The sequence below is a fragment of the Triticum aestivum genome, chromosome 2B (genome assembly GCF_018294505.1).
Source record: "Triticum aestivum cultivar Chinese Spring chromosome 2B, IWGSC CS RefSeq v2.1, whole genome shotgun sequence".
NCBI classification, from domain to species: domain Eukaryota; kingdom Viridiplantae; phylum Streptophyta; class Magnoliopsida; order Poales; family Poaceae; genus Triticum; species Triticum aestivum.
Window position 1 is genome coordinate 257,443,194 of NC_057798.1, and position 10,180 is coordinate 257,453,373.

The following is a 10,180-nucleotide window of genomic DNA, read 5'->3' on the forward strand; positions in this document are numbered from 1 at the left end:
CATTCAATGGCATTAATTGCCTCGACGGCGTGGGAGACATGGGGCTGCAGCGCACTCTATATAAGTCGCTCCCCTCTCCATAGTTGGGGACGTTCAACCTTTGTAACCACTAGATGACCCGTTGCGCCGATGGCGCAAGAGGCGAGAGTAAGGCATGTATTGTTACACAGAATATTTATAATGGTATTAGAAATAAAGAATAAGCATTCTGCTTGGCGAAAGATCAGTAGATGGATGTGGTGCACATAAGTAATAGCATCTGGGGTTACATAGATTATAATATAGGTATAGGCGGCAGTTGTACAAAAGCAATGCATGACATCATTGGAGACCACAGGTAAGGTTCTTTTTATCATAGAGCCAAATTAGATGTTTTTAAAGCCATAAGCTATGCGTGCACAAGGCCTGTGTTGCTGTTGATGGTTCATTTAGAGCACATGGATGATGAGAGTCAAGCGTCAATGGTGCAAAGGCCGAGTATAAGCCAGGTATTGGAAGAGTGTGCATTAAAATATATAAACACGTAATGAAACATATGGAAATAAGTACGGATTAATGATAAATAGATGGTTGATGATGATAATCCAAACCAAGAGTTATCTGCAAACAAATTTTTAAAATAGTTTGACACGTCTAACTCATACTCCATGCTATATCTCCAAGTCCTGTGTTATTTACAAACTCTTGTAAAAGATTAATGAATTTCAAAATTTCATATCACCGGCTTACAGTTCAAACCCAAACTCGAGGCATATTTGAAACCAAATCTGGAAAAAGGCAGTCAAATACTCCTGATAAGTCTTGGACACTTTCACAAAGTTATATTATACTCCCTCCGTTCCTAAATATAAGTCTTTTTAGAGATTTCAATGCGGACTACATACGGATGTATATAGACATGTTTTAGAGTGTAGATTCACTCATTTTGCTCCATATGTAGTCCGTATTGGAATCTCTAAGAGACTTATATTTAGGAACAAAGGGAGTATAAGTAGTAGCATATGTGAAAATTTCAAAGATATTTCTGATGAGTTTTGAGCAATAAAATTAATCTTGAGTAGATTACGAGGGAGTAGAGGAGTAAGAGATATTCCAGTCATTTTCATATATATTTTTTCAACCTCTCCCTTTGTTACTGACCAGTGGGTCCCTCTCGTGAACCCACCAGTCAGGCTGGCAGCGCCTGCTCATGGGACGCGCCCGCAACTCCCTGCCCCTTCACGTTTTACTCATACTCCTACTCCACTACCTTCCTCCTCAATCCATTTCCTCTTCCTCCTAGATCCTCTTTCTGGTCGAGCTCGTCGGGTACACCACCGCTCGCTGCTGCAGCGCCAGCCATAGGAACGGGCGGAATCCAACAGCCCACCGTCCGGCTCGACGTCCACGCCCCAAGGTCCAACATGCAGGCCCGCTGGACGCCACAATGAATCGCCTCATTTTTCCAATGAGTCCTTGATCCTAAGTAGTTTCCCTAACTTTGTTCACCTCCGGCCATCGTTCTGATTCGATTCCTGGACACCGAGCATGCAGAGAACTTTTGGACCGAGGCCGCCTTCCTCTGTTCCATCAGCTGTCGTTATGACGCCACCGCGGTCGTCATCCTCCCCGAGTAACTCCAGGAACCGTGAGTAACTCCAGGAACCGTGGCTCCGCGTCTACTCTGGCCCAAAGGTTCGAAGCTGCGGGTCTCTCTTACTTCTTCCTCGACACTGACTGCCATTGCTGCCGTCCTGAATTCGCTGTCATCAGTCCTTGTGCCATCTGACATCGCCACGAACAGCAAGGTGAGAAGCCGCCACTGCCTTCTCGTGCCTTCTTTTCTTTGTCAGCGTCGCTTTTTCTCATTTTTGGTCCGGGCCAACATGGTTAGGCCACGAGCTTGTTGCTGCTCGCTTCCGCTGCTTACTGCTGCTACTTCTGTTTGCTGTTAGTTGGCTGCTCGCTATTGCTCTGCTGGCTGCTCGTGGGCTGCCTGTACTTGAGAGAAAGAGAGAGCTTTTTGCTACACAGAGACTATATTATGTGTTCATCAATCCAACAGTTTGCTTGTGTGCTTGTCTAGCTAGCTTGCACACACGTAGCTTTCCTGGGTGATTTCATCTACCAAGTTCAGAAACCAACATATTATGCTAAATCAAGTTGTCGCTAAGTACGAAAGTTTACTCTAATAGTTGATTTATCAAGAAAATCACACAAAAAATGCTCAACATGCTGAATTTGTAAAATCTATAAAGAAATATAATCATTCCAGTTCTGTTTGTAGTACTGCTATGGAGTTGGGATGGGTTAACTTGTACTATAGCAGTAGAAATAAGCATATCCAGTATTCCTTTAGACATAAAAGATAATGTACACTAAAAAAATACATCTATTTTTTTAAAGCATATTTAACCTGTACTGGTGAATAAGTTCTTTAAGCTCATCCAACTTAGTTTTGAAAATGAACAAATCCCTTTCATGACATAATTTAATACATCATATTTTTTTGCAGACATAGCCAATTCAATATTCTGATATGCAATAGTTAAAAAATAGGAACTGCTAGTACATCATACATATACGTAGTATATAAAAAGCATGGTTAGAGTTCCTTTGTTATTAAAAGGCTCCCTCTTGTGAGTTTAATAGCAACTTAGGATAAAATCCTGGATCGGTAGAGTTCTTTTGTTTAATAGCACTTTTGGTAGAAAATAGAAGCTTCAGCGAGCACCAAGTCATAAACTGACAGTAGATAATTCCAAGAAGAATTAGATTATCAGTCCGTCGTGGATTCTTCTCATAAACAATGCTACCATGCTCTGAAGTTTCTCTGTACTTTACCGATCTGTACTTCTGGTGGGCAAATGCAAGTGCCTCTCTTCCATCACCAGCTACAGCCGCTCCTTCAGCTGCAGCCATGGAAATTACAGCCAAACAAACACACCCTAAGTAATACTAAGAAATTGGTTAGGAATAATATGTAACGTATATATAAAATAACCAAGAGATATGGAAATTCGTATACATATTTTATTGATAATAGTTCTTTATCTAAGATACAGAATTCCATGTAAACACATTTCCTACCACCATATGACATATTATGGTGCCATTTCATTAATAATAATGGAGATTATTAAGAAATGATTGGAAAAGATGAACTACAAAATAAAGTAGCATCTCTATACGGGCATCAAACATATCACCCATGCTAACGTAATAAGCGCATACATGTAGCATTTGCACTGAATAGAACATCTGAACATGAATAAACAATGTCATACAATATTAATGCAAGGGTGTCATGGACAGATCAAAATATAAGACCAGTTCCGCAAAGAAGCATAGGCAGAGATGCATCACATATATAGCCTTGGTCACCTAGTTTATGGTAACTCAAGGCACCAGTTCATACCACCTATGTTTCTAAATATAAGATGTTTTTTAAGTTCAATTAAACTACGAAAGTGACTTATATTTAGGAACAAAGGGTGTACATTATATACAGGAGCACTCGGGTTTAGACAATGTCCTATCTACGGTGGTGTTTCAAGCATATAGTTCACCTGATGTTCCTTCTGCGTTCTGAGCATTACAAATCGGCTTCCTCATCTATTCATCACCCGCTCCATCCTTCACCAGCAACCCTCATTCAAATTAATTTCTTGTTGGAAAATGTCCTTGTTGTGCTGAGCCTCTGGTGGAGGGGGTATCATCCAAAAAAACAAAGCCTTACTATGTTTGGGAGGAGCTAACAGCATATAGGAGTCTTGTACATGCCCCTGAATAAACCCTGAGATGGAGAAGGAATGTATGGTGTGAGAAATCCATAACATTAAGTTGTTGGAGTATTGCGTGGGAACATGAGAATCTGGCAACGCTACTTGTCGCAAGGTCAAATCCATTAACTGAAAAGAGAAATAAGAAATAACTCACAAATGAGAACACAAAGAAAAACAGAGATTTTCTATTATGACAGGGTTTTGGCAGTACGAAACAAACTGCATTTGAGATAGAAGAATGTAGAAGTATTACACACCCATGTCAATGGATTGCCAGGATGAGACACCATGCATGTAAACCAGATTCAAAAGGATAGTTGAAGAGATAAACTTATGCATGCCTTGATGCAAGTGCAATGATAACTAATATGCCATATATATATATCGGATAAAGTCAGCCCAACCAAAAGCATATGATCACATAAGTGTACAATAGCAAACGGCGAGTGCAAAGATAAGAAACATAACGTTGTTCGGATGTGGCGTTGGCGTGTTTAGGTCACGTTCGCCTGTTTTTAGTTCAGAAGGAAATTAAATGGAGTACTATTCCTATTTTCTAATTACATACGACAAAGATGGTCGAGAGAAATTTTATATTCTATAATCAAAGATACAAAGTAGGAGTATCACAACAAGCAGTAAGTCTTAGTCATGTCTGTATCCATCCTCTACAATTATTGACCCCCATTTATTTTTGGTCACGGCCACACCCAGGGCGTAATTCAAGCTATAATTTCAAATGTGAAAACAGAAGTCATTTACCTGTTGCGGTCCTTACATCCATCAAGATGGTCCTACTGATTCCTATGATGGGTTGTGCTTGTGCATGAGCAAAAACCAACAATAACCAACTTGGGACCTAAAAGGAAGAGGACATTAAATTCATTAACTGAAAACTGAATTAATCGAGTATGGAAAACTGAATTCATTAATTGAACTCCTACAAAGAAGAAGAGTACAAATACATTAACCTATTTCCCCCGCAAAAAATACATTAACCTATCTATGCATCATCTCTGTGGTTAAAGATCCCAAGCTCCTACATTAATAATCGACTACAAAAAATGAATTCATTAACTAAATCACATAGATAGAGAAAGTTTCTCAATGGCAATACTTAGTAAACTCTAAGATCAATCCGACATTACCAATGGGAACAATTCAAAATGTGTACTTGCTTGGGTATATAGTTTTAAGATAAGGCAGTAGCAATGACACAATGGAACACAACAGTTCTATAGGTGACAGTTTTATAGCTGTCTAGTATTATGACCAGCCATATCGAATTTTCGCCATATATTTACCTACTTGATGAGAGAAAATGACATTAAAGTAGGCTGGTGTCATAAAGAAACCATCATGATTGCAGATTCACCATCGTGTTTCTGAATAGTACACGAGTTCCGTGCAATGTGAAGGAAGAAAACAGAGCAAGTACTCCACTATAGTACGAAAACAACATATACTTACTTAACCCAACAATTGTTTTATCCAATTAAACCTAAAAGCGGTGAAAATAAAATTTTGATGCGAGAAAATAACTGAAGAGAAAAATCTGCACAAAACGACCCATGTTAAATATACTCTAGTCACTACTTAAGTAAATTTGTAATCATTCGCAGAAATATTTGCTATGCTATTTGAAGGAAACAAAACAGCTTATACCACAGGAGCAGAACATAAATATCCTTTTGACTCAAACTATACCACATTATCTCCTCCAAAATTCACAATGCTATCAATAAGAGAGATCTTGCACTGAAAACAGAAGAAACAACAAAGAGAATTCGCCTCAACCAAATCTCAGTTTTCCTGAATATACCTAGAAATCGAATCAGGGAGACAGGCTACAGAATAACCCATAGATCTTCTAAACAATTCTATGTTTTTAAGGCGACGCCTTGCTTTAAGGCGCTGGGGGGGCGCTTCGACGCCTAGGCGCCTAAAGCGGACGCCTAGGCGCCTAAAGCGCAAAGCGCTGGGGGGGCGCCTCGACGCCTAGGCGTCGCCTAGGCGTCGCCTTACGGACGCCTTTAAAACATAGAAACAATTTACATGGTCAATGGCTGATTGTACATCATCAACTATCTCAACCATGCAAGACACGAAACTGTACTCCAGAGTCCAGATGTAACTAATCTGCTTTCTGGTAGCCCAATACTTTGTGCGCAACACGCTCGCAATACAGATTAACTCCTGCAATACATCATTAATAAAAAACATAAGGGGAATCATCAATCCACATGTTTCTAGGTATTTTGTTTGACTGTACTGACTGAACGAGGGCTCACATGCCTTGAGTGGAAGAACAAAAATCACAAGGACTCATAGAATATAATGCACCTAAAATTAGAAACATTTACCTAGCTAGCAATAAGATATGCATCAGCATAGAAATGAAAGATGTAATCAACCAACTCATACTGGTACAGAGAAGGTCAGGAAGAGAGATAGGACAGGGGTAGAGAGAGGCCACAGAGGGGAGCCGGGGAGTACCTACAGTTGGACAGAAGGGTGGCCACGCCGATGTGCACACGCGGTGGCGAGGAGGAGCTTTAGTAGGTGACCTGAATGCCGACTTTCCTAGGGGCTCGTAAATATGCGATAACAGTTCAATTGCATGAAGCCGAGCAAAATATTTTAGGACATGAATCTTTGATCTGGATAGTGCCAAAATTGCGTAGTAATTTATCCTTGCCATCACAGAAAGCACATGCAGTACCTGACATGAAAAGTAAAAAGAGAGGGAATTAATCACACCGATAAAACCACACATCAATAAAAAAGAGGAAATTATGTACAAGATTATCCATAGAAGTCAAGGTGCACATGAAGGTTGCACTGAATAGCATCTGTGCAGAAGAAATAAAAGAACACCAAATTACACATTACTGAAGTGAACATAGCAATAAGCAGCAAAATATAAGAGGATACAACTTTGAACATGTTGATCGGCAATTCTATATAGCTTGCAAATACACCAATGAAAGGTAGCGTGCAATCTGATGATACAAACCTGGCTAAAATTAGTAGAGTCAAAGCGCTTAAACCTGGAAGAACATAGTGGCACCACAAAATTTCTCTCAACCACCTTTTGGCTAGATTTATTTTAGACGGTGGAGTGTACAAGCCCTACAAACTGAAACGAACAATAATAAGCAGGAGGATGACAAACAATGCAAATAAAAAAAACAGTTCATTCGATAGCAAACCACAACGCTAATGGCTAGTCAAGTGAAAAATATAGATGGAAATGATAAAAGCAATCATCCATATATTTTGATACAAATAAGGGCATATCCAAACATGGCATGCATGACAACCTCAAATCCATGGGGTCTATTTGGTTAGATCAGAATGAGCAAAAATGGAAAATAGCCACAAACATTCAGCACAAGAAAACAAAGTTTTGCATCTACACAGCAGTGAAGCAAGGCTATGAGCCAAATTAGTGCATCTACTACATACTTGACTCACTCTACACTCTAGGCTGACATAGCATCACATTAATGTCAGGTCACTCGTAGGAAATAAAATAAATTGAAGACCAAGATTTGCGTATGGTGAATGAAGGAATGACGGCATACCTGCAGGAGAAATTCATCGCATCAAGCTACAAAAAAACAAAAAAGAGAAGTAAAACCCTCTATCATAGAGCCTCTTCCCTGTGAATTTCTTAGACACGGAAGCAGCACAAAGGAAGACGTTTTTCCATATAATATTCATAAATGAAGTTTTTACTCATTATCCATTGGTAACATAGACACCTTAACAAATTTCCTGGTAGACGAACAACTACTCTCTCCGTCCGGAAATACTTGTCATCAAAATGGATAAAAGGGGATGTATCTAGACATATTTTAGTTCTAGATACATCCCCTTTTATCCATTTTGATGACAAGTATTTCCGGACGGAGGGAGTACCAGATTTGACATTAGTGTGTTGAGACAAATGGCATATCAAAAATCACTGTTCAAGAAGGCGCTATTAGGCGCTCGCCTAGGCGCGCTTAAGCGCTGGGCGTTGGCATAGCGCCTCCCTTTGGCCCTAGGCGCTCAAAAAAGCGGCCGGCGAGGTCCTCCGGCGAGAAATCAGCCTCTCCGGCGAGGAATCAGCTTTCTGAGGTGAGAAATCAGTCTCCCCGGCGAGGATTCGACCTCCCCTGCGAGGATTCATCCTCTCCGACGAGGGATTCAACTGCCCCGGCGACAAATCGAGCTTCTCCGGCGAGGGATCGAGCTTCTCCAACAAGGGACAGAGGAAGAGGGAGGGAGGCAGCGTGAGGAGGAAACCTAAATTTCCTATCGACTGCAGCAGACGAGAGCTTTTAGTAGGAGGATATGAAGATGGGCCTATGGTTTAGTGGGCTAGCCCAGCCCATCTAGCTTATTTCTTCACGTTACAGTACTAACGCCTAATTGCGTCTAATTTCGCCTAATCACGCCTAAGCTAGAAAAGCGCAAGTAGGTGCCCAAACGCATAATTAGCGCCTAGCGCTTTTTTGAACTTTGTCAAAAATACCAATACATTTAGAAAAAATGGATGGTCAATGACTAAATCGAACAAAGGTTCAGATACTACAGGTAATAACTAATCACTTGACTAATTGCAGGTAATTCATAATCAAACTACTGAAATGGCATGTACAGGCAGTCACCAAGATTTGTAATGCAGTCATAAACCTGCACATTAAAAAGTTTTTAATTGTTCTTATTCATGTTCCGCCTCATACAATTGATCCAACCAACCTATAGCGTAGTGTGTAAACTTTTAAAAAGAAAATACAAGAAATTATGGGGGAAGATGGTTGCAGCTTGCTTAGAGAGGGGCACCTTGGAACTATCAAAGAAAGATCTGTGCAAAGCAACGCAACTTTGTACGCTCTGTGGGAGGGGAATCAACCTCCACCCAAACCCTATCTGCATAACAACAACAGATTAGGAAGACATGAATTAGAGAGATGAGCCCAGGTCATCATGGGAAGACAAGGAAAGGAAAAGAAGAGCTTACCTGTGTTTGAGTCTCCCCCACGAACTGGAAGATGTCCTCGAATTCTGCTCCTCTGCACGCAGCCACCGGGGTGGAAGCTCGACGAGGATAGATACCTCCGTTGTCGCTGTTGCCCTCACTGCATCTCACAGTCATCCCGTGGCCTTCCTAGACCGTGTGTGCTGCGTCAACCCTATCTGAATGGACGAGATTGGAGGATGAGCAGCAACGAGGCAGAGAAAAAAGGAGGGTAATGGGGAAAAGAGAGAGGGGACTCACCCATTCAGAGCGGCAGCGAGCGCCATGGAGGCCACTTGTTCCTCGAGATCCCGCCAGCAACGAGCGCCATGGAGGGACATGAAAAAAATGTGCGCTTGGCCATGGAGGCAGCAAGGACGCGGCCCGGAGGCGAAGACGGGCAGCGGACCTAGTTCGTCTTCCCCGCGGCTGCACCCCCACCGCGACCGGAGTGCAGTCCCCGCCGCTCTTCTCAGGCACGGATCCACCACCCGTGTGCACCTTCTTTGGCGCCGCCGCCGGAGAGAAAAATGAAGGAGAGGAGGCGGCGGCATAGTGGAGAGCAGGGAAGGAGGGGATCGGGGCTCACGGGGCGAGGTGGGGAGGAAGCAGGTGAGGGGGATCGGGGCAGAGGAGAGCGTGGCGGCGGCGGCAGGCGGATCCGGCACGGGGCAGAGGGGAGGGGTGGCGGCGGCAAGGGGGGCTCGGGGGGACGCAGGTTAGGTCGCTCTCGCGCGGGGCAGGCGACGGCTAGGGTTTCTCCATGGCAGCGGGTGAGTTTTATACATCTGTATTTGCCTGTACGTGAAATTACAAAAATGCCCTCGGCGGGGCACGAAATTTACCAGCTGTGGCAGCAGCGATTTAGGGGCGACGTGGCCACCTTCCTTCTGCCTAGCGGTTCTCCAGGGTTTATAGGTTCAATATCCATCAAATCAAAGCAAGCCTCAGGGCACGAGACGTAGTGTTTTTACCTTCACCGAGTGAGGGGCTTGAACTCGTTAAACACCGAGTGTTACACATGCGTCGTAGCTAGGCTCTGCCCCTTATCCGTACCCTAGTACTCATTGTCAGGATCATAACCATGACAGTTGGCGCCCACCGTGGGGCTAGGCGTCTAGCAGAAGTTTCACGGTGTAGGTGGATTTCCTCATCATCATGTCAGTCGGCGGCGAAATCCGTTTTGGGATGATCTCCTTCATCCCTGATCACTCAGCGTGGCTACGCGAAGCCCCGCTGGACGTGGAGGCGTTGCCTGTCCGCGGCGCGACACACTTCCGTGCTTCCTCCTACAGAGTCCTCCTCCGACAGCCCTCGACTCCGTACCGAGTGGTTGCCAACACCACCATTGCGCGTCGTTGCAAGCGCTCTGGGCATTCGCGGCTACAACGCTGGATCAAGCACGCTG

At 43.1% G+C, this 10,180-nt stretch overlaps 1 long non-coding RNA gene across 1 annotated transcript; it reads right to left on the bottom strand.

Moving 5' to 3' along the window:
- Positions 1 to 988: 988 nt before the first annotated feature.
- On the bottom strand, positions 989 to 9,498 carry LOC123044654 (uncharacterized). The gene is made up of 9 exons (XR_006420226.1): positions 9,034 to 9,498; positions 8,776 to 8,951; positions 8,598 to 8,684; positions 7,352 to 7,377; positions 6,781 to 6,903; positions 6,261 to 6,486; positions 4,527 to 4,623; positions 3,549 to 3,775; positions 989 to 2,891 (listed from the first exon to the last, which is right to left on the bottom strand). It is a non-coding gene; the product is annotated as an uncharacterized lncRNA (long non-coding RNA).
- Positions 9,499 to 10,180: the final 682 nt, after the last annotated feature.